We start from the raw sequence: 26432 nt of genomic DNA, 5'->3' as shown, positions 1-26432 counted from the left end.
CAAAACTGTCCACTGTCATAAGAGTAGCCGGTGGAAACTTCAGATGCTTCGTTGCTGACCACGACGCTCAGACATGAGCTGCCGATTAAAGAGAGTATAATTTTCAAATAGAGTATCGTGTCAGCGCGTTGCCTTATTCACCGCGATATTTAATATTGATTGAAAGAAGTCAATTAATGTTGCTTGTTTGTTCTCCGTCGCTTCTTATGAACTGTATAAAGGATGCATTGAATCGGCTATAATGGTAGATGATGCCGAGAAATGTTTAATTGAGTAAATATTAGTTTCACTGTGGCATAGAGGAAAATGTATTGATATTTTCATTTTGTTTGCAAAACAGAATTATCGTTTATTGCATGTTATATAAACATTGCGGAGAATATTGAAATCGGTTTCAAATTATTGCGTTCACGGGAAAAACTATTTTAAGTTATTTAGAAAACTCAAATGTTATTTTTAAATTCCCTTAACAATTTTATCACTGTTTTAATCATAGCATAGAAAAATATGCTACAAGACAAATGATACTACTTTGACTTGGAGTTAATTTCGTCATACTAAAAACAGTTATACCAAAAAAAATATAGCCAAAAATGAAAATAAAATAGATGACATACATTTAACTAAGTAAAGCATATTCGGATGTGCATTATAGTAATTAAAATCCAAAGATCTACAGAACTCCAACATCAACGATGTTCACGAAGCGCGGACTGCAGACAGGCCAAAATAGTTCTACCAGCACGCGGCAATGACTAAGCGACTTCTAAGCCTCAACAGAACTTATCTCAAAACAATGATAGGGACAATTACGGGCCATTGTCTCCTTAATAAACAACTTTTTATTTGTATCAGACAGCCCCACCCACAGAGGCTGTTTCAGCGCAGAGGAATCAATCACCCTCGCTAAATGCGACGCTGTGGTTAGCCACGAATAGAAATCCTCGGAGCACTGAGGTCGCTCCTTGAAGCCTGCGAAGTGGCCAGGAGACTTCTGTGCTTCTAGAAGGAGCTAGACTGGCATAGTTGGCCAGGACTTAGTGAGAGTCTAAGTGCGAAATCTGACTCCACCAATCTTTAACCTTATTATTAAAAATATTTCCATATTGTTATTTACACAAGTAGAGATTTAAATCATAAACACGCTATCAGATTAAACACGAAATTTATGACAATTATCTTCGTTATCGTTCCAATGTTCACGAGGTCCCTTACATGAATATGAGTATCAAAATTTTACTACCCCAACCGTCGCACTAACCGTTAAAACAAAGCGATAATAAAACAAAACGCCGGGATAATGCGCACTTAATGAAACTACGCGAAATATAGCCAGCTATAAACTATTCGAGCGAGGCGCTAATTCGACTTTACAAGGCGCGTTGAATTAGCACTTCTAACCGCTCAAAGCTTTCGATAGCTCAGGGAAACCATGTGAATGAATTCCATCAGATTACCTGTATAAATCACTGGCAAAAAAGGCTTTTAAATGTATTAATACTGAGTACATTTAAAGCTTTATTTGTCATTACAAAAAAATGTATTTTTATTTACACGAGAAACTGAATATGTACGAGATACACGTCGCCATCAGCCATCCCAATTTTAGTCTACTAGGCTCATATATGTATCTTTAATGCCCTTTTGAATTAATTAAACGCGCTAATATTACGAATTTTTGAAGGTAGTTGATTAAATTACACACACATGAAGTAATCGTCAATGTGCTATCTGTATAATAAAACACTGTTTATCCCCAAACAAATTAACAGCGCTTGAAATGTAAATAATGAATTAAATTCACATTCAAATACGTTTAAGAATTTTTAAATGACAAAATAGGGGTAATTATTCTGTACTGAAAATGGAACCTACGATTATGTACTATCATGAATTTGATCCAAAATAATATTTTTCAAAATTATTATTTACTATGGAATATGAGAATATTGATAGGATAAGTAATTATGAGATACGTTAGCAGTGTTTAGTTAAAAGAGGACGTAATGACAGTATACGAAAAAGTAAGGCTTAGGTGGTTTGTCCCATATAGAACGGATGAATCGTGGATGGTGAAGTGGGGTTGAGTACGCCTTGTCGTACATACCTAGACATATCCGTACATATCCAGTAGGTACTATAGAAAAAACATGTCATGAAAGTGGACAAGAGATATGTCAGAAGTTAGGAGCGTAGCAAGTGAAGATCCGTGATCTCTGTCTACCCTTTCTGGAAAAAGGAGTAACGATAAATAAATAAAATGACTTTGCATTCGGAAGTAACGAGTCTAACAAGTCCAAACTCCAACGCACGCATTTCATTATTTCTACAATCCTATTTCTGCATTTTCTTCGGGTGAGGACTATAGTAGACCAAGTACTAACAGTCATGTAACAATATACTTCGTATAGCAATTAAATAGATTACATCACACAATTCTAATACAGGATAGCCATTGAATATTCTAAACTATAACATGCGCTGCACAAAACAGCACATAATTAACTAGCCAATGAATTACTGCAATAAATACAAGCCCAATGGGATTATATGTCGCTAATTAGCGTCAAATACTGCGAATGTACAGTTTAATTGTGTTTGTGATGGACTAGCCGATTGTAAATCTCGCTGTGGATTCATTAGTTATAGATTTTAATTTAAAGAGTAACGGAGGTGGACAATAAAGTCAACGTTGTGGAAAGGCTTTCAAGGAAAAAGAGAAGAGGAAGACCACTGACTCTTTGAGAAGACGAGATCAAAAGCTAGTCCAAACTGGAGCCATAGCACACGACCGTGTCAAATGGGCATATTTGGAGGAAGCCGTTACGTAATATGGGATCCTAGCTGAACCAGATTAGAAATAAGATATAGAATAAATCTAAATTAATATTATTTATAATAGCAATTTAATTACTAAAATTCGATTATGATTAAATTGTGTAATAATATAGGTACCTACTATAGACAAAACGTAAGTAAAAAATAATGTGAAAATTAAGAAATGAATGCCTTTTTAATTTTATTTATTTATTTTATACTTCACATACAAGATTTGCAACCCAGTAAATGACTATATGGCTTAATCGACTTCTATTATCATTTATATAACAAATACTATGACCGACCATTTTTATTAGTACCGTGTTTTGAATGGGCGAAATGGAAATCAAACTTTTAAATATCTTTCGAATTCAAGCCGGTTCTATGAAATTTTTATATACAGCAATTTGTAAACAAAATGTTCGTATCGCATAATTGATGTAACTATTATAAACACATCATGAACCTTAGAAACTTAATATGATGGAAATAATGGGGTAACATTGTTGTTTATTGATTTTACAATAAGATATCGAAATTAATTTCTATACCTTAATAACCCTCGAATATAGAGAATTGAAATAATGTAGATATAGAATTAATAATAATAAAATATTATTAATAATTAACAACAATTAACAATTCTGAAATAACTAACATCGTGTGTCCCTGTACCCTTAGACACAACAATTAAATATTTTATTTAATGTAAAATTTATATCTTTTATTTTTGAAGTTATACTTCTTTTGGCGCGTTAGGGCAAAATTATGAGAGTAAATTTTTACGATGCGCGCACACCGTCACAAAAAACCGACACCCTGAAGTTAGCTATAGTCAACATTTTCGTTTTTTCTACAAACGTAGAATAAAATCTTGTTACGCCAAAGAAGTAATAACTTCTAACGCGTGTATATAAGTACACACACGTTTTTTTTATTAGGACTGATTGAAATGGTAATATTATTACAGATTTATTAAACAACAATGTATACGAACTACTGAACATAATTTATTGATGATTAAAAAGTGTACTTTTCGTCTACTTAGAGCAGAGTCGTTCATTAAAGTGTCTCTAACGGTAGGTAAATATTAATCACATACCTAATGACGTGAGCTAATAAATTCCTTAACAATTTGTTTACGACTGATTTTAATCTTATTTAACCCGTAAAAGGTAAATGTTGCTTGTGTCAAAAATAGAGTAAATACGCAAAATAAATAAACACAATTCAAATTCGGGTCGCCCTGCCAAAATGTTTGTTTATGAAAAATAATCCGTATCAAACCGTGGCCGGAATGTGTAGCATGCACTCCGTCAACGAAAATTACATAAACATTTTTCAAACGAAACATACTTCGCGAAATCAGGTCAACCGCCCAACAACCCGCCCGCCCAAACGCCGAACCAAATAACAATTTGTAACTTGTCAAGCTGATTATCATAACGCCTTAACCTCAAAACGCATTCCAGAATGTTTATTTAAGCGTCGCAGTTAAAAAGTTTTTAATAACCCACTGGAGTTTATTACGCGGTTAAGGTGAAACGGGGAAACTTAAGTCAGAAATGGTTTAAGTCGTAACGTTGAATATATATTTGAAAAAAGAACGTATGACGTTTTACTGTGATTGGTCAGCAGCGTCCGTCCAATAGCAGTCAAGCGAGACGATCCGTTATTTTTTTAGTTTTTAAGTACGTACATACATATCCTCTATTTAATAATGAAGTTAGCTTTATTGCATATACGAGCAGATGCACTTTGAGAGAAATCTCGATTGAAAATGCAAAAATAATTTAAATTTTCAATTAATCATTATGACAAATGATTATCTAATATATAAAATTCTCGTGTCGCGGTGTTTGTGGTTAAACTCCTCCGAAACGGCTTGACCGATTCTCATGAAATTTTGTGTGCATATTGGGTAGGTCTGAGAATCGGACCACATCTATTTTTCATCCCCCTAAATGTTAAGGGTAGTCCACCCCTAAATATATATATATTTTTTTATTTTTAGATATTTTTTTTTGATTTAATTTTTTATGATACAGCATTAAAAATACATACAACTCCTAATTTTCACCCCTCTACGATCAACCCCTATTTTTTATTATAAATGATATACATGGCAAAACGACGTTTGCCCGGTCAGCTAGTAATAATATAATTTCCATAATAGATAAAAGAATAACATTGGCAGTCAAAATTACTTGATTCACAACAGATAAATAATTAGTTTATTAGTGAATAACGATTTATATATAACATCCTTCCAACCTTCCTGTTACATTTTATTTCGTTTGATGTCGTCAAGGAATATTTTTCTTCTTTTCTAAAAATGACTCTTTATTTGAAGCTCCAATTTAAAAATAACTGAGCACGGAACGTAATTAGAACCCTTTGATTCCCCATACTCGATCACCCACCCTCATTGTGAGTGCTCTTTCAACAAAAGACGCGTGAATTGTTCGATAATTGAAGATTAAACGCTTTAATGTAATTTGTAAACGTGTTGTGTCGTTAAATTATACATCGGTTCAATAGTCAATATGCCCCGTTCCATATTCAAAATACATTGCTAAGTTAATTTTTTTTATAGAAAAAATCGACTGTCAAATGTTTTTATAGAACCTGTCGAAGGACTGGGTGTGGTTATACTGAGCGTAACGACAATATTGTTTTTATTACCAGCCGTAGTTCGATATAGCATAGTGACGGGTTTTTACTATTACATATATTTAGGAGTAGTTATAAATAAAAGTCTATAGACGAAAAATATGGCACAGAGCGCCCCACGCTTTTTCACAATAATACCATTTTTTGTTCATTACCATTTTCAGCCTAAATTATTCTTTCAGCTAAAATTATTTTTCACTTTTTACTTTGATGTGCTTTAAAGGCGTGTTGTTTAGTTTTTTTTAACTATTTTTTAGTTTAATTTTTTTTTTCGGATTATTGCATTGTCATCGATCTTTGACAGGTGCGCAAAATTTTAATAAAATCTGTCCGTTTAAAGTGGGTCAAAATCGAGTCTGAAGGTGTCGGTTACATACAGGTGAAGCTAATATAAAGCGTGTAAAAAAGAACTATCTTTTGTTACTATTTATTTTAATTTTCCTATGATTGTTAAATTTCTAACCGAGTTTAAAAACCGGGGAGAAAAGAAAGGTATACATTTTTTTGGTGATAAAAATATATAGTGTAGATTTTTTTGTATACTTCGTAATCCAAATATATAATGGATATGACAAACACATTTCCTTGATATGTGTTCCGCGTTTTCTACTACCCTGAAATAAATATTATTTCACCGGAATCTGTTTTAGTAGTATCCGATACGAGAAAACGACACGCAAAATCCATATGATTACTAAATATACAAAGCTTTTCTTATGCAAATTACTATGAAAACAACGTACATATAATTATTTAATATACATGAGAATTGTATGTTCAATCTGGCGAAGCTTTCTTAATAACTTTGTAAAGAACAATTGTTTAAGTGTCGTATTACAAAATTCAATTCACGTTGAGTTATAGAGCCTTTACGCAAATTTTGAATAATTAAACGTTATATCATCAAACTTCTTTTGTTTTCAACTCTTAATTTCTAATGTTGAGCCTTGGAAAATACCGAAATGGTTCATAAAACATTTATTACTTTTATATAAAGGAGAAACATAAAACCGTATCAGACGATACGATCCTATTAGTTTTTGTGCGAGAAATATTGGTATTTATTTCAACAGTTGAAGACTTTCAGCAACAAAAACAGGTTTTAAAAAAGTTACATTAAAATCTAAGTAAAGCCTGACTCCGTACAATTGGCTACCTCTCTGTCATCTTTTAAAACTCTTCTGTATAATCATTTCTTAACCTTATCCTATCCTCATCAATCGTGACTTGTATAATTCTTGTTTCCTTTTACATCACTATTCGCTGTTCATGTATTTGTAAGATTAGCTTTTAAGTTTTTAGTTTGTTATGAAAAAAATATTATTTTTGTATTACTTTAGATTAAGGATTCTGCACTTCTCGCACGCATCATGTTTCTTTTTTTTTTAGTTTTTCTCTTAACTAGGGTTGCCTGGAAGAGATCGCTTATTAGCGATAAGGCCGCCCGTTGCATCCCTTATAATTTTTATGTATTGTGTTTCTTTTATTTGCAACGAAGTGTTAATAAATAAAATAAATAAATCAATCAATAATACGCAAACTGAAGCTTCAAGAACTTTACCGTTCAAGTAATATAACATTTCTTAGTTTTAAAAAAGTGTCTACGTTTGAACATGTTTTTTTTATTTCATTAAGACGAATTAATCTATTATAGTGCTTTTCATGAAAGAAGTCCCGCGGTGATTTTTGGAACTAAATTTGACAGGTCGGCAATGTTGTCATTCGTCGATGTTATCAAGTTCGTTTGTTGTGGTAGATTTTTGTGAATTTTTAACTAGCTTAGTGCATTTTTAAGATTGATTACAATGCCAAAAGTTGTAAAAAGTTCGGCTCGAGAAATGATATTAAAGGTGAAAGAGTTCTGTGAAGCGGAACATAGGAATCAAGGTGTTTTAATACCACTAAACAATGTTCGGAAGAGAGTTGCCGCCATAACAGGTACTTTTTAGAGTTGCCATTTAATATTTTTTTGCTGTATTGATGGGACTTTTATGATTTAAATTCGTTTTTGCGACAAAATTGAATAAATACATAACGTGATGAAACTAGGTAACTGAAATTAAAACATATATTACATAAGCATTATAAACTTAAAGTTACTATTATTTTTAATTGTTCATAATTTAATTGCAGGTGTGTCAGAGAAAACTGTAACAAGAATTACAAACGAAGGTATAATAGCGGTGTGTACTTCGAAAAAAATTGTAACCCAACAATTATGCAATAAACTCTGAATAAAAAATTGTATTGCTTTTCTTTACCCTATTTTCTCATCTTTTCTCTGTAAGTAGGTAGAACACCGCTAATATAAGTAAATAAAAATATTATATACTTTTTACATAACAGAAATGCAAACTTTTTACATGCAGAAAATAATATTTTTTGATAAATTACATCTGCTAAATGTAAATAAAATAGGTAAATTTTTTTACTCATAAATGGCAACATTACGTTATGCGATTGCAGCGCCGCGTCTGGGGGACTTCTTTCATGAAAAGGACTATACACTGCAGTTCAATATTACTAGACTATCTATGCACGAGCACAGAATAACAATAATTCATAGAAACCATATTTCATGTTTGAAACAGACTATGTTATGATTAATACTGGATTATACGTAAACCGAGAAATCTAAGACTATTGGAACAGAATATGCCAGGGAATATACCACAAGCACTAAAGACTTGACGTATGTGAAATTGAATTTTGGAATCAAAACGGTGACACTTTTCCTATAAATTTAACGCCTTTAAATCTATTTCTTGGTTAATGTGAATATGAAATCATGGGAGACGAGTTTAAAATTAGAATAATTTTGAATTTGGAATTTTATTATGAATAAATGAATATAGAAGACAAAGATAAGCAGACAATTTTTTTGAAGTCTACGCGGCGGTTACAAGTCCTACGTTAATCGTAGCTAAAATCTTGGTCTACGCGAAGTCGAAATAACATCTGTAGACAACATATTTATGTAGTGTCACTACGACTCTTGAGGGGTTTTGGCTTATTTTTTTGATCTGCTTTTGTGTAAGTAGATGATCAGACGCGTCAACGATATTGGATCTAAGATTTTATCACATTCGTTCAACCAAATATTAACGCTCATAAAAATAATGTTTAAAGAACTTTATTTCTCATTACAAAAAAATTTTTTTTTATTTCAGTCAAATATTTGGCCATCAGTCGTCCCAATTTTAGTCTACTAGGCTCATTTTGATATGTATCTTTAATGCCCTTTTGAATTGGTTAAACGCGCTAATATTACGAATTATAGACGGTAATTGATTAAATATAATACTTGTTAAGCATTATATGTAATCAATTACTTCTTCAAATAATTTGTACGCGGCTTCGGCAAGATAAGCAAACTCGCTCGACGAGTATTGCGTATAGTGGTGTTTGATTTTATTAAATTAATACAGGTGCTATAAACATATAGTTGTTTAATGATCGTAATTTTGGTTAAACCTAACAAACGCACATTTGAGAGGTTAACTTAACCACTATGCTCACCCTGATGAGTTTATTAAGAACCTAATAACCAAAAGCAATAACTTAGCATTTACAATATTAGCATAGATTAGGCGCGACAAATAACATGAAAGTTTTGTGAAATACTTGAAATGTAGGGCTAAACACGAACGCCGAACGAGCTGTTCACGTGACTTGGTTACATCGACTGTGCTTTCCCACTTACTCACTTCCTGGAGTAACCCCTTAAGCCCCTAGTTAGCTGTAAACATTAAATATAATTGTTATTGGTGTACAACATCGGGGCTTGATATTTTTTATTTCATTACAAACGTTTCTAGCTAGCTTAGTGATGGGATTCCCTACTTTCACTTGAGATCGAACCAATTTTTATTTGTGTTACAATGGCTTAGGCTAACCCAATTTTAGCCAATTATTTGTCAATTTAAAACAGAATATGGTAACACATGTATTGCATTTAATGGGAGGCAAACGTGCAGGCAAACTTTGAACAAAGTGTAAACCGCCAGAAAGTGCCTGAAACAGCGCTGTGTTGAATTTCAGGCATATTCGATATCTTTATAGGGATTTTCATATTTTTTTTCTCAAGGTTTTCCACTGTGACTTGGAAGCTCTAAATATATACGTATTGTTAAGGTACTAATGGGCAGCCATTGTTCGACTAATACTTATACACGGACTGATGTTCATTGTTTACTGGACATTGCAGAGACAACAATGACGTCATAAGCTTTTATAATTTAAGGCTAGTCTAGGACCAATTTATGCTCAAGGAATCAAACCTTTTATAAGAACTATAAAATTATTTCTAAGATTTACATTTTAACTAGATTATAATGCGTTTATCAATTTTATATTATATATTATAGGGACATGTGCACCAAATGGTGGACGACTGAATCCCAAGACCCTTACTGAATTCACAACCTAGTGGCAAGAGAAAGCCCGGTAGACCAGGGCTGCGTTGGTGGGATACAGTTATCAAGGACTTCAAAACAACAGTAGCTCGAAGTTAGATGCAAGAAGTACGAAATAGATTACGATGGCGAAATATACTTGAGGAGGCTAAGGCACATACATATACAACATAGCCATTGATGTTGATGATGGTATGGTGTTATCAATTCTCACTATGAGAGTCATTAAATATCTTCCTTTAAATTATTATGATGGTGAAGATTTGGATAATAGATAGACAAAAGGAAATTATATCGTATTTACACAAAACACCTCTGGGTAAACTTTGTGTAGGGAAGTATTTGACCAATGGAACATTAGAAGTTTGTATGGGCTCTTCAAAGGCCCACGAATAAATTTTGTATAACATAGGTACAAATGTAAGTTATTATTTAGATAAATATATTTTTTCATATATCATCAAAGTCCTTAGTAAACGTTTCGTGAGGCGCCTTTCAAAGCGCTAATACAAATTTTTTGTCCAAATTTCTAATTTCCCGAGCGTCGAGGATCATTAATTAGGGAAAGAAGTCATTAGCGACGATTAAAAAAGTTTAATGGCCGCCACGAATATAAATATTACGATGAAGTGGAGTAAGAAAAGTATTTAACTTTCTGCTCTATTTTTCATTTCAGAGGAGGTTTTATGATTTAATTGATGGGATTAAATGTAACAAGTAATGGTATAATGGTGTTAGGAAGACATGCAATGTAATTGAATTTATGAAGTTTTTTTGAGAACCTGAAATTCTGAATTCACATGATAATTAATTAAATCCTATTTTAGTGGCATTAAACATTTAGCTATTACAGATTTTGTGAACCTCTTTCATATAATAACATTTTATTTTCTTCTGTTTAAATTTATTATATGAAAGAGGTTCACAAAATCTGTAATAGCTAAATGTTAATATAAAATAACAAAAAAACTAAAATATATACATTTTATTTTTCTCAGTATAAATTTAATTGCTCGTAGCGAGATAAGTTGGCAACGTAAATTTTTAAACCTAAATTTAAACCTTAAAATTTTTACGGGCAATGTCAAAAGTTTCTCTCGCCTTAGTTTTAAGGTCAACCAGCACTTGCGTATTATAGGCTTAAAAGACCGCGCCCGTAGGCTCGCGGATAACAATATACAAATTCTACCCTTAAAGTCAATACACGCAGAGGCAAACATGTGCCTGACTGGGCACAACGGAGAATAAACAGAATCGATACTCTATTTGTTTTCTTGCGTGTCAAAGGAGATTCGGTTAGTTTTCGCGACTTACGCAACGAGATGGGCACGTGGGTACGGCGCGACGCGACGTCAGCGTGCCTTTCTTATACAGACGTAGCACTAATAGACGGTAGTTTAGTAGTAATACGAGAGTCTAATTAATAAACGGGTTGTTGCAGGCAGCGTGTGAGTCGCCGCCGGGTCGCGGCCGCGTAGCGACGTGCGGCGGGCGGCGCGGCCAGAGCGGGACTGGGCCGGGAGAATCGCGCTTGCGTGCGCCGCCCTACACCCCCGATTGATGTAATATTTATCTTGGATTAAGAACTAGATAAGGAGCCAGTGAGACGCTACGAGATCGCAACTTTGATACGTTTTAACGTTAACCAATTGTCTTAACGCATTGGCCCGTTTGACCTCAATTTCAAGGGATAGGCTGTTTTAAAGATTTATAGACATAGATACCAGAGCACCCAATACTACAGTATTATCTACAATGGACAAGTGGTAGCAAAATTTAATGATTTTTGCAAATATAACATATAAACCTACAATTTTGCGTCCAAAAACCTATTCTTTTGATCAAGTAACACAGCCTCTTGGACTTTGCAAGACCGTTGTGCATAAAGTATTTTTGCGTTAACCGTAAGAACGGATGATTTGATTATTAGTGAGTCGGATCAATCCGTCGTGGTCGGGTCGGTTCGGGCGTCTCCGATGTGAGTCGCGGGCTTGTGACGTCACCGCGGGACGCACGCGCGCCGACAGGTGGGCGCACTGCGTCGTAGGTCGCACTATCATATGATCAGTGTTACCAGCCGAAAACCGCGTGTTTATAGGTAATAATCAAGAGGTTTTCACCATGCCCACACGCAAAAACCAGTTGCAATAAATCTATTACACTAATTTAATTTTGTTATAGTGAAAATGACAACCCTGGCAACGTTCTGACGTATCCTATCAACGGATCTCCGGCGGGATGCTGGAAATTGGTTGCGGTGCGATCACAGTTTCACGCCGCATATCATCGCGACTCACTCAGGCATAAATGTTAACCTAGCCGTGTATAATGTAGGCTTGATCTAGCATTTAGCTAAAGTGCAGAGCAGTGTTGATCTGGTGGTATAAAGCGCGACTCTAAGATACGGATATGATCATGGATGTTTATTTCTATTAGCTCAATTTCACACTTGTTCGTTTGCGGAAGAAAAAGATCGGACACCATTGGACGACGTGTGTCAGGCACAGAAGGCTGACTACTTACTTTAAAACAAATATTAAGAGACGTATATAGAATTCTAATTTCATGGGTTGCACCACCATTATTGATTGCTTTCTAGATAAAGTTTTATGTGTTAACAATACCTATATATATGCCGATCCTCTAAAAGCAGTTTTAAAACAAACATTAATTTACACCGTGAAATATAATATGTCTTTTGAGAAGGATAAAATCTAAGACAAAAATAAGACATATTTCCACAAAACTATATCAATTCTATTACGAAAACCTTAAAACTAAAGATAACGTAATAACGAAAACATCGCTTTATATTTATTTGTATTGGTGAAGAAAATTGGCAAAATTACGATTTCGGACACGTTTATGTTTAAGGGTCGAACGGTAGGTGCTCCAATGAAATTCGACAAAGTTTTATTTAATATCAACTTGCGAGAGGGCTAGCAAGCTTCATACTTCACTCCCCAGCACCCTTGCTGGACCCAAAAGTTAAACACAAACCAACATTTGACCTTATTAAAACAAACAATAGAATAAATCGCTACAAATTTATATTTTTAAAAAGTTACACCAAACTAGCTATACTATATATCAGGAATAAGATATATATAACTTATATATATATATATGTATATATATATCTTATGAATGTAGGTATAAAATACTATAGTGTATATAAAACTACGTGTAGATAAAAAAAATCGATTTCAAAGATTCGTAGGCGTGCTACGAATGCTACGCATTAATTGTTTATCAAGCTACGCTTTGTAGATTCTAGGTCCATACCAAGACCGAGTCAAGATATAGCAAAAAAAATATTATTTCACCATATATAATATATGATGAATGTTTGATACACTTTTCATTGTAAATTCTTTCTCTAACGTTGTTGCTTGGGGATCTGTAAGCTGACCCCCAATCATCATCACCAATTGATAACGCTAAACTTTAGTGTTTATACTTATACATTGACTTCTGTTGTGGAATAAATGTTTTGTTTATCGACTCCTACATAACCTGAGCTTTCGTTATCTACGTAGGATGGAGAAGCTGTACGTTTTTTACTTTCACGTATTAAAAATATCGTTATTTATAATATACTTGCTAGTACATTCTCCGTTGTCCTTTATAGAGTTCAGGATGGGCCTGGCCATACAATTGAGGATCGTAGTCGAGCAAGTCAACCATGAAAGTGGTTTCGCATCGTTGATAAAGCAGTTTTGTCCAAAACTCGCTTTGTACTAACAAGAAGCGTTTGATATTTTCGGCTTGACTCAACTCTACAATATCGCTGTCGAACTTACCAGAAGCAAAATCTCTAATTAAAAATACACAATATTTCTCATAATATCCTAACCCACCGCCCCAATTTCAACGGTAATTTAATTGTTGCCAGCTTCCCACTGAAGTATTTCCGAACCAATTCGACTTAGGGTCCTTCACGAAAAAAACCTACTAATTCTTAAAAGGTCGGCGACGCACTTGCCACTTGGCGAGTCAATGGGCGGAGATATCACTTAACATCAGATGAGCCCCCAGTTATATAAAAAAAATATTACAACAAGTCAGTAAGATTGTTCCTATCAACCCGAAAAAAATATGTTTCGATGAGAATGGAACCTAAAACCTTTGCATTAAACGCGATGATCGTCAATTTATTAATAATAAAATAAGATTCTTGTATTTTCTCTAAGTACTACAATTGACTAAAATTTAACAAATGTCCAATAATTAATTAAATACTAAGTAGGTTAGTAAAGTCCAAAATCGTAAAAACATAAACAACTCAATAACACTAAAGCGTTTCTACATTTCTGTATAGAGTACAATTAAAGTACAACTTTGAAAATACATGTTGCCAAAACAGTCATAAACCAACATACAGTCATAAATCATAACATAATTCAGTAATAGTTTCGGGTAGAATGTGAATTTTCCCCTTCAATATTAAATTTATTGGCACATCTCCATCACCGTAGCTTTGTGCTTAATGCAGATAGAGTTTAACTCGTAGGTTTGATACTCAAAGAAATTATCTGGCGTTGACACACCAGAAGAGCAATGTTGGTCTAGTGCCTTTTCAGCGTGCTCATCCCTGAGGTCGTAGGTTCGAACCCCGGCTGTGCATTAATGGACTATCTTTATATGTGCGCATTTAACATTCACTGGAACGGTGAAAGAAAACCGGTTTGCCTTAGACCCAAAAAGTCGACGGCGTTATCAGGCACAGGAAGCTGATCACCTAATTGCCTATTGATTGACAAATGATCATGAGACAGATGCAGACATCTAAGGTCCAAAAAGATTTCAGCGATACTGATTTCTTAACTTTTTTAAGGCCAAAAGAGAAAAACAGAACAACAAATGTTAAAGAAAGACAAAGAAATTAACAAACATAAAACAAAAAATAAACTTATAACTTATTAAATCAAATGTAATAATAATATTTTTATTTTAGAAAGCAGAAGCAAACAAACACATGCCGCTATTCGTGATAGATGAATAGATACAAGTCTCATTAGAGACATCCCAGTGTTGTAGTGTGTAAAAAACTTTGAGAAAACCATTTTTAAAGGTCAAAATTAAGAAGAGATACTTATGCAAGTTATAAATTATAAAAACCACAATTTTAATTTTGAATGCGATAAAAGTATTTAAAAATCGCGCTCTACGGTAATTGAGTGCCAATTAGCTATGTTTCAAAAAGATCCAATTCACTCGGTCAACACAGTTTATATAAATAATTACTAATTTTATTTATAAGCTTACTATTTCATAAATATACTACAGTACTAGATAATACTTCACTCACTAAAGCTGTATGCATAATATAGATAATCGCATCAGACAGCACATTTACAAGTGCGGTCCTTGACTTAAGCTAATCTAAATAATAAATAGTATTTACTTGATATTTAGTATTATTGCTGCATACTAAAACCAATTTGTATCGAGCAACGTCCTTTGCCGTCTAATATTGACCGGTAACACTTAGTGCTTCAATGGCGTGGAAAATTTCACTTTAGAACGGACTTATGTGCGAGTTTCTTTTATTTCTCGATTCGTTTTCCTTTAAATGCGAGTGGAAGAGAAATAAAATAATCTTAGTATAGGTGACCTGCCTGCTTTTTTATTACACTTCAACCGTTTCATTATATGTGAAATCTATTGAGTATTATTTATTTACTAACTGACCCGGCGGACTTCGTTCCGCCTAAGAGTCTAATAATATCGTTTTAACTTTAGTTAAACTTAATTTAGGATTTCATTAGGTAATAACATTTATACAACTTTTTTTTGCAATTCAGCAATGTTTTATTTCGTTGCTATTAGAGGTTACAGATGCGAAAAACCGCCCCTTATCGCCCCTTTTGTGACATATTGGCAGATATATTTGATGGACTTTGACTTTCTTATTTCGTCAGGAGATGGTAAAAATATTTTTTTTTATTGTTATTCGATAACTTATCCGATATTTTATTACTTATTCTGCTATTCGTAGCGGAGAGGAATCCAACAAAAAAGAGATAACTAACATCGGTCCAGCCGATCTTGAGTTATAAGTGGTGTAACTAACACGACTTTGTTTTATCTTTGTATATATAATTCTTCTGTGAGTGTGTATGTCACTGAACTTCTCTCAAACGACTGGACCGATTTTGATGAAATTTTTTGTGTGTGTTCAAGGGGATCTGGGAATGGTTTAGATTCACAAATCAGCCCGGTAGATGGCGCTGAACTTGTACTTTTATACTTTGTTTAATATCCTAATCGCTTGAAATATCAGGACAACGTCCGTTGGGTCCGCTAGTATATTTATAGATATATAGATTACTTACACACAACAAATAACATGATACATAAAAATTATAAGGGTTGCAACGGGCGGCCTTATCGCTAATAAGTTAAAAGTTAATGGGAAAAGTTCAAGAAGTGCATAGCCAAATCTTTTAAAATAATTAATTATAGAATCACCAACCTTAATCTAAATTTGTTTAAAATAAATTAACTTAAAAACTGAAAAACTCATCTCACGTATTCATGAATTGCGATGCAATACAAAATAATGAGAAATACAAGAATTACAAAAGTCACGATTGAGCAGGATAGGCTATGGTTAGGAAATGTTTATGTAGAAGAGTTTTAAAAGATGTTAGGGAGGTAGCCAATCGTATGGAGTCGGGGAGAGTATTCCACAACTTAATGGCGAAGATCATAATTGCCTAGTAAGGATGCGCTGTGAGATGGAATTTCCAAAAGGCATCTATTAGAGGAGCGTAACATATAAGGACCTGAGAATTTGAATTAATTTTTATGATAAGAGGGAATTTTAGGATTGACAAGAATTGTGTATAAGGATATGAGCGTCACATTAGCACGCTTTAACAATTTTCTATGTTTATTACAATATACAAAATCTACCTGTTGTGCTTATTTACACTTTAAAACAGAATCACATTGTTTGAAAAAAATAATGTATACACGCCTACGTATAAAATACGAATTTTCTTATTCGATTAAACAGAGTAAAGGCTTTGCAACATTGTATAAGGGTGAACAAATTATCTATGACCAAAGTATGCAGGTCAAAAAATAAAATGCAAAAACATTTTCTTTCAGACAATGGACCTATCTTTCACCTAATAAGACTAACAATAGAGTTGAAAAGAAAGGAAAACTATTGTTATAGATCTTTCAAACTTACCTTTTAAAAAGTCAAGTAATCATTGAAACTAACACTTACCTGAAAAAGAAAAAGTTTGGTTAGATACATAGAACTTCTTACATTAAAAAATGTTACTTAATATAATGATCGAGGCATATACTACATCAAATTACGAATAACAAAAAAATTAACAAATAAAGAGGTGCAATATGAGGACAAGACTACTATAGAGAATGGATCATTATTATATTATATATATTGTAGAAGAAACTCTAAAGATGGACGCATGGACCCAGAATTACCTCAAAAATTAGAACTTCCCAGCAAACGCAAATCAACCAATCGCGTTCATTTGTTTTTGGACAATGCTAGATGAGTATTTAATATGTTATTAAATAAATAGTTACATAAATAAAGTACACAAGACGTGTTAAATAATAGGGAAAATCATAAACCAAAACTGTAACTGTGTCAAAAGGCTCAATATTAGTACCACAAATATTACATTGAAACGTAATTTACATCGTGTAATTTCAAGTGATAAACACGACTAAATGCACTTGGAAACAAAACAAAGGCTGCACTTATCTCGATGACAAGTTATTCAATCTTTCCCTCGATGCGATACTGCAGTGGTAATTACTCGACTTACTCGAATGGCGAGTGAAATTTCTAATTGCAGTCGACAAAATACTGAGTAGATAAGGTTTATATATTATGCGGTTAGCTGCAGAAGAAACTAGAGGCACGTAGCAAAATTAAGTTAGTTTTTTTAATATGATGAAAAAATCATAGTGTTTTCTTGGACGTGATTGTATATAATTAGAATAAAGCTGAAAATATAATTTACAGGATCAATAACTTTACAGTCATATTAAAAAATGCAACACTGAAAAACGCTGCAATCGATTTTTTTAAAGACAAATTAAATTTTTTGCACTATTAAATAGATTACATTTATTATTAATAAATAAAACCTATAAATAAGTGCAAAATAGCACAATTGTTTAGTTTATAATCGTAGCAAATATTCCGCCATTATCATATGAAACACAGAGCTACGTCGTAGACATTTCTACGGCGTAGCGACAGCTGAAAAGCTTGCTACATCAGTTACGAACATTTTCAATAGCGATACAACTATGGCGCCAAAAGAACAATAATTCACTTGAGAAACTAATATAACCGTGACTTATCCGGGGCTAAGTGGTGCGGTGCGACGCTTGGGTAATTTAGGTCACATCGACTATTTCGTATATTGTCTTCTGTTATATACAAAAGTTAGTACAACACAAAATTACACCACTTTATTTTAAGGGCCCTATTGCGTTCGATTGTGATAAAATACTTACAGCAAAACGTTCAATACAATTAGTTTATTTGTTACAATACAACTTTGTTACATATAAAATAAGAAAACAAACTCTTAATACATAATAACAAAATAATGTATATTATATTTGTTATTATGTATATCTTAGGTCGATTTTCATTCCCATTTTCTGACCGAGGCGTCTCAAAGAAACTGATCTCAGCAGTAAGATTGCCTGCAAATCACTGACTTTGTGTTAATGTTAGCGATATAATAAATGTAAACTAAAAAAATAAATAAAACAACCAGTGGCGCTACCTTTTTAGGTCTGGGCCTCAGATTTCTGTATCTGTTTAACGATAATTTGTCAATCTAATCTCCTGTGCTTGTCACACGGCGTTGACTTTTTGAGTCTAAGGCAAGCCGGTTTCCTCACAATGTTTTCAAACACCAACAGTAAAAAAGCGAACCAGCAAAGTGAACCACGGCGGCGGTGTACAAGCCGTGTAGCGAACCTACGACCTCAAGTATGAGTGTCGCACGCTAAAGCCACTAGGCCAATACGGCTTTATTAATCAATATCAAAAAACATAAATTCAATTCATGATCTTACCGACTTTATATACTGTCATGTCAGCAAGTAAGCAAGAACTAGCTTTAAAGTTATAAAAATTGTCAGCGACGCAAATGTTTCACATTTGCGTCGCTACGCTTTCTTCGAATAATGAATCGATGAGACAAAATGCACGATAGAATAAGCAGGCTATAATAGTGAAAGCCTTTTACGCCGCAATTTTGTATTTTATTTTTTACTTTGCCGTTCAAAGATGTAGCTTTTTATAACTTTGAATTATTCATTGCGAATTTTTTATTCAAGCACGCCTCTCGATGGAGCAATCTCTCGTTTAAAAAAAGGGAAACAAATTAATCCGTGACTACACATAGCTATTTCTGTTTTCTAACGTGGACTTAACATTACGATTCCAATTGAAATGTTTCGAATTTAAAGTTAAATAAGCTTCATCGGGGTTTATTAAAAACGAGAAAAAAAAAAACGTGTGGCACTCAGGGACTGCCGCGGTAAAGCTATTGCATAGCATTTTTTATCAACTTATGCAGTTATAATTATTTATTTATTTTTTATTTATGCAGTATTTGTTTTTCTTTGATGTTAATTCAAGTTTTTTCTTTGATATTATTTCAAAACCACTCTACCAGACTCAGACTAAAACGCCTATATAGTCTGTCTCACTCTAACACGTACGTTTGCGCCGGCCGCGCTCACGCTACGTCACCGATCTCGTCAGAGAGATGGGAATGCGCAGTATGAGTCTGTCCCACTCTAACGCGTATTTGCCGCCCCTATATTACGTCATCGTGTGTAAGGTTTTTTTCGTTACGGAATTTCTTGATTCTGTCGCCGCGCTTAAAGCCCACGATAAAATCTATGCAATAGCTTAAAAACAAATAGTGCAATTTGTTTTTAAGCTATTTCGAATTGTAATCAATTTTCGGGCTTTTAGAGGCCGTGCTTTCAAAGCTTGAGCTTTTTTTATCTAAGCCCACAGACGGCGTATGTCGGGTGCAGAAGCCTACTCACCTACTTGCCAATAAAAAAAAAGTATGAGAGAGTTGAATGACCGCTACATTTTCTTTTGATTTATTAAATTCTAGTTATAACCCTAGATTTTGTAAATATAATCTTCAAGTTATATATATTATCTACCCTATAGTTAACTAGATCACTCTTTTCTCTGTACGCCGTAAAAAGTTATAAGGCGAATATGTTTTAGGATTATTTCTTAAGATTTATGGACTTAAATATGATGCTATCTACATATCTACAGTTAGACATTGTCTTATACAGAAGCGTCTCGTTTGTCCTCATAATGACACAATGTGACCTAAAATAGGTCCTGAAATGACGAGGGCTACAGGTAACGTAGACAGACGACTCTCACTTTACTTCCCAAGAAACATTTTTCTTTAGGAAGGTAGGAGCGAACCATATATTTTAGATGTGGCAATGTATTTATTATATGAAAAGTATATGATTAACTTAACACGGTTTTGATGCTATTTGATTACAGTCCCGAAGTTCTAATACATCGTGAACAATATTTGGCAGAAATATATTTATATAGAACTTCAACGTATATATGTATATACAAAGGAATCGGTTACTTGATGTGGCAGTCGCTGACCACGACGGCTTCGAGACGTCAAGTTATGTAAACAATTACCGTTTATTAATGGTAATAGTGAAATTTTTAATAAATAGCATTATTAGTTAAATCTATAAAAATAATAATAGATACAAATAATTGTAAATATTACTATGAAAATTTTTCATAACGTCTATTGATATAATTAATTTCAAAATTATTATTTCTTATAAACAGCTAATAAAATCAATGGAAACATTTCTATAGTAACAAGCATCCATTAATTTATATAACTTCTACATACAATGACGAAGTTGATAAAATTTCCAAATACTTAATTGTAGTAAACCGTCAAACTAAAAAGCTGAGTCCAAAGGCTTCTTTACTTGATACTTTGTTATAAAATAATTTAGATATAGCTGATCCACATTTTCATATAGCTTTGTACCATCCGTCGTTAGACTACAAACTAGCAGGATGTAGAAGTAGGTGAGTGGAAGTGGTGGGAGGAGGGTGACACGTGCGACGAATACTCGGAAAACATCAGACGGTAAGGTAAAAATATTGCTTGGGCAAAATATTAATTTACCTTCATATACGTTTTCATATAATCCAAAGATGTTTGTACCAGAATAACGGTTCGGTAAATTTTGTAAATTATATCTTGTTTCAATACATTTATCAACATGAAGAAAGTATTAATTGTCAGTCGTAAGGAGGAAATTAGTATGGTTACAATAAGAAGTTGACTTAGAAGAAGACTGATATTATAGTAACTAATACTTTGCCTTGAACATTCAATTTTACAACAAATTTTTGCCAATTTTATTTAAATACATATAATAAAAATGTGTTTATTCATTTTTTTTTATTTTCATTAAGTACATAATTTATGTATTACAATGTGTAAGATTTGGGAATCCTTTTAAATAAAAAATACCTGCGTCAGGGTTCCCAGCTCTTCCATAACAAACTTAATTATAAATTCCTTAAAATATATTTATAAATAATTTATAAAATATGATCAAAATCAAAATGCGTCTAACATAATCAAGCTAATCATAAAATGATCAAGTGTGACGATCGGCCGTGTTAAAATATTATGTATCGACTTCAACAAACTTTATAAAATGAAAAATATGTTTTCGAACAATGTTTTTCATGACTTTTTGAAAGGGCAGTGTTAATATCATCTGTTCGTCTAGTCGTATAGCCGATGGATTTATGGGCGCAACCAACAATGAGGTCAGGAAATCAGATTGCTTAGAACCTAAAAATTACGACGCGTCTGAAACAAACGAAAAGTTATGTCTGGTCTAATATTTTGAGGGCTACGGGATTTCTATTCCTTATGGTTTTTAATAAGCTGTAACACAGGCCATGTACATCTATTTTCCTGTCTCTTATATTGTTTGGGATGTAAATAAACTGTTTATTATAATTATAAAACATTAGGGCGTTACAATGCTGTCAACCATAGCTAAGCCGCATACGAAATACAACCGTACGCACAGAATGCAGAAGAACAAAGAAGTGCACTTAAAAATACGAGCTTCTCATACAAGGCAAAGTATCAGGAAGGAGTCCTGGCTGCAGACGCACGTCTTGGTTGAAAAACCTTAGACAATGGTTTGGCCAAAGCACCAAGTCATTGTTTAGAAGCGCTGCATCCAAAATTAAACTAGCCATGATGATCGCAAGGAGATGGCACTATAAGAAGAAGATAGCTTAGTAGCACATGACCTGGAAGTCCTGAGTTCCTGGCAAACAAAAAGAACTCACACATACAGTAACCTAAATACTGTATTAGTTATCAACAAAATAACTGAGCCAAGGCTGTACATTTCGCTCACTCAGGCTTTCTTAGTTTTATAAACGTGACGATTTCCTAAATCGTCGGAGATACGCCCCGAGAGTATAGCCAGACGTTGCCTACGTCCTCTTTTCGACTGTAAAATTTCATTAATTCGTTACATAATTAATATTTCATTATTTCGCTCATATTATATTGTTATACGCGAGTGGTTAATATAGAGTAAAACAAAAATCCTCTATTATATAAAGCACCCCGATGACCCAGGAACCGTACAATAACAAACATATTACCTATTCAATTGTACATTACAAACGCTGGAATCATGAACAAACATTTCTGAAAAGGCCTATAATGAAAAACAGAAGCCATTTAACCTGTCATCGTAGACATCCATCGATGGAGCTTTATTATCTCGTTATAGACGACCACGCTTTGATTTCCACGGTCAGCCACTTCGCGAGCATTAATAACAACCGACACGATGTCGAGACTAACAATATTTATTGGTAAAGAAAATTTCATTCTTTGGTGGCTTTAAAGTAGCTCATTTGTAAAAGCATCATGGTTATAATACTGCTTAAAGTATATTCGTCTCTTTCTGTCACATTCACGATATTATGAACAGAGTTTACTTGGTTTAGTTGTGAAATTAGACGGGCTAATATATAAAACCTTTTAATCGTTTTAATATCAATAATTTACTTTTATTGTTCCACAATGATTTTTAATATCGAAACATAATAAACAAGTTTGCACTCGCTCTTTTGAAGATACAGCGTACGTCTTCAGGCTGTATTCTTTGCTCACTCAGGTTATCGAATCGAAGTTTTATAAGCGTGGCGATTACCTAAATCGCTGGAGTTATACCCTTAGATATAGCCAGACGCAGGCTCAGCTTTTTACTGATTTACTTTATTATACCTTCATTTAGCATTTAATTAATTATCATTAAATAATTTGTACGCGCTTGGATTACAGAGCGTCAACGGTCCACTGACCAAGGAACCGCATACGATGTATATACTTTTATTTAAAATACTACATATATTAGATGCATTTTTATACAACAATAGTTAACAAATGTAAGAGTGTTGGCCTATTGGCTTCAACGTGCGACTCCACTCTAAGGTTCGAGCCCCGGATGTGCACCAATGGACTTTCTTTCTATGTGCGCATTTAACATTCGCTCGAACGATGAAGGAAAACATCGTGAGGAAACCGGCTTGCCTTAGACTCAATAAGTCGAAGTGTGTGACAAATTATAATGAAACAGATACAAAGCCCAGACCTAAAAAGGTTGTAGCACCAGTGATTTATATATTTTTTAAGTTAACAACTAGTTAAGACTTTGAATTAAATTTGTGGTTTCACATCCACGAATCGTACGATATAAAACTCCTTTTAGAATGCCCTCTAACGATGATTGATGTTTCTTTATAACGCTTCAGAATGTAACTGAGTGGTCACTGTCGTAGTCGTGTCTGAAATGCGACTTGCCTAGGACGTGAGTAATGAATTATGCTCTCCGAGACTTGATATCGTATGTTTGAAATGAAATATGTTCCTATGGTATTGGTATGAATGTAAAATTTGCACTCTGCAGTTGAGTGATATAGAAAACATTTTGATGAATAACTATACTATTAGCAGGTGGAACTCCGTATTAGTTTTTTAAATTATAAATAAAAATAGAGTAAAGATTAAATAGTCACACAGTTCTTAGATTTCTCCACCCCCCCCTTCATATAAGGCGGTATATTCCCCCTATAACGTGGAGATTTTTCAAACTACTAAACTGTAGTGTGAAATTTATAATGATTTGTTAAGGCCATAATTTTAGTTTTGCGTACCTTTGCCGTTGTTTCAATTGTATTGTAATAATATTTAACTAAATAAAATCAAACTTTAATAAAATTTGTGTTTAGTTTTTGAATTGATCAAAATAACTGTTTTACGAGAATACTCCTACAATGCGAATTAAAACGAAATGACATCTAACGAAACTGTTGGATGTCATTTTGTCTTATTTATAGAATCGACTATATTTTAACAATTTAACTAAAAAATCCAACTTACATTTGGAAAGTACATGAGCAAATACACATTCGTTTTCATGTATTTACATTTACTTATATATACTGAAAGTCTGGTTTAGCTCCAAGTAGGTCGAACGAGCAGTGATCCACTTCCGCTACGATTCCCGTGTTCGCTAACCACTTTTCACACATCTCACTTAGCTCTGATTGATTGCGAAGAGAAAACATCTTCGATAAATCTTTGGAACTGTTAAATATTGTTTTATAATACTCAACTGTTACAAAGCTCCACGACTGAGTGTTTTTTAAGGCAGTTTTTGCCACGTACCACCACTATGTGAAACCAGCTGCCCACTGAAGTATTTCCGAACCAATTAGACTTAGGGACGAGAGCGTACCGATTATTAAAAGGCCGCCAAGGCACTCGCGAGCCCTCTGGGAGAATGTCCATGAGCGGTATCACTTAACAGCCTAGCCTACTGCCCGTTTGCCCCTATTCTATAGAAAAAACAGCTTATCTTTTCAGACTCTCCGTTTAATTTTCTTATTATTACTATATTATTAGACGCCACTGTACTACGACATTTATACTGTTTTATAAACAATATTATTAAAATAAAAATAGCTTATATTCTAGGTCTATAATAAGGATTATATGTTAAGTTATTATATTTAATATTAGTACACGACCTCCGCAGTGAAGGTCTCCTCAAAAATTCTTTCATTTGTCTCTCATCTCCGCTAATATTTTTCAATCTTTACTCGCTATATCTTATGCTTCATCTTGCAAGTTTTCTGTTGGACGTCCTTTCTATTTTCTTCCCACTGGACCATTCCAAGTCAGGTTCTTTTTCATCTATCATCACAAACGCGGACAATGTTACCGGCTCATTTTCACTTCAACTTTTTTGACTGTGTTACGTCTGTTATTTTCGTAATATTCTTATTACAGTGTTTTTAACGTTGTCTTTTTCAAATGAAAAATAGAACGCTCCATAGCCCTTTGGCATTAAAATTCCAATCTTCTTTAAATATTAAAAATCCAGGTTTGTCATCCATATGATATACATGAAAGTATGCATGTTGACATAATACTTTCGTTAAACAAATAATATTATTTTAATCACACTTTAAAGAGCTAAGAGTAAAAAAAATATTAAATTCCAACGCGTTAATAACGCAATCCGCGTTAACGTTTATAATATTAAGATTTAAAAATAAGTATCGTTTCCTCCTATCTTTATCAATACATACAAAAGTAATGAAAGAAAACTACCCCGTATATTTGACTTAAAACAAATCATCGAGTCCTTCCGCTGAAACATCTGTGATAATAATAATTTAATAGACATTTCAAATATTTCGGACACAATAATATAAGAAATCCGTTACAATAAAGTATAAACATGTTTGTAATAGTATACATAAACGGAATATACAATTTCAAGATCTGGCAGGCTGTACAGGATTATCTCATTTCAAAACGTCCCAACTCATGTTAACTAATTATCTGTGCTGGGAGCAAGCCAAAATTAAACGGATAGGATTCACAAAGCTACTAAATAACAAAGAATAGTAACGTTCATATTTCGGAAATGTGTTTGTGTATTTGGGCTGTAATTAAAGAGTAAGCTGAAATATGACTGCGCAGAGGCGTTTTGTTCAAGGTATTAATCGAAAAGCATTTTATTTTAACAAATTTTATGTTTTAGATATTTTTTATAATGTTTACTTTTTATTACACGATCGTTATGTAGTATTTCCAACATTAATTTAATCAACAATAAAAGTTACTGTTTTCAAGATATTACAGAACAAACATATAAACAATAACAAAATTTAGCACACGTGCTTAGAAGCCTAAATAGATCACAAGACTCAGAGATCTTAAGGCCGGCAACGCACTCTCGAGCCCTCTGGCATAGTGTCCATGGGCGATATCACTTAACACTTTTAAGCCTACTGCCCAATTTTATAGAACACGTCTATAAAAAAACAACAACAACAATCACAAGATCGTCAAACTTTTT

At 33.4% G+C, this 26432-nt stretch overlaps 1 protein-coding gene across 4 annotated transcripts in view; it reads right to left on the bottom strand.

Annotated features, from left to right (window-relative positions):
- Positions 1-26432, bottom strand: part of LOC125060686 (atypical protein kinase C) — a 208098-nt gene that overhangs the window by 112772 nt on the left and 68894 nt on the right. Inside the window, exon 1 of one of the 4 annotated variants that reach the window (XM_047665681.1) lies at positions 11223-11401. The exons of the other annotated variants lie outside the window; for them this stretch is intronic. The gene's annotated coding sequence lies outside the window, so the exon portion shown is untranslated. Of the gene's footprint in view, positions 1-11222; positions 11402-26432 lie in introns of those variants that run through there. 4 annotated transcript variants of the gene reach the window in all.

The sequence above is a fragment of the Pieris napi genome, chromosome 22 (genome assembly GCF_905475465.1).
Source record: "Pieris napi chromosome 22, ilPieNapi1.2, whole genome shotgun sequence".
Lineage (NCBI taxonomy): Eukaryota > Metazoa > Arthropoda > Insecta > Lepidoptera > Pieridae > Pieris > Pieris napi.
Note: the sequence above shows the minus strand (reverse complement) of the source record. Positions and strands in the feature narration are given on the sequence as shown.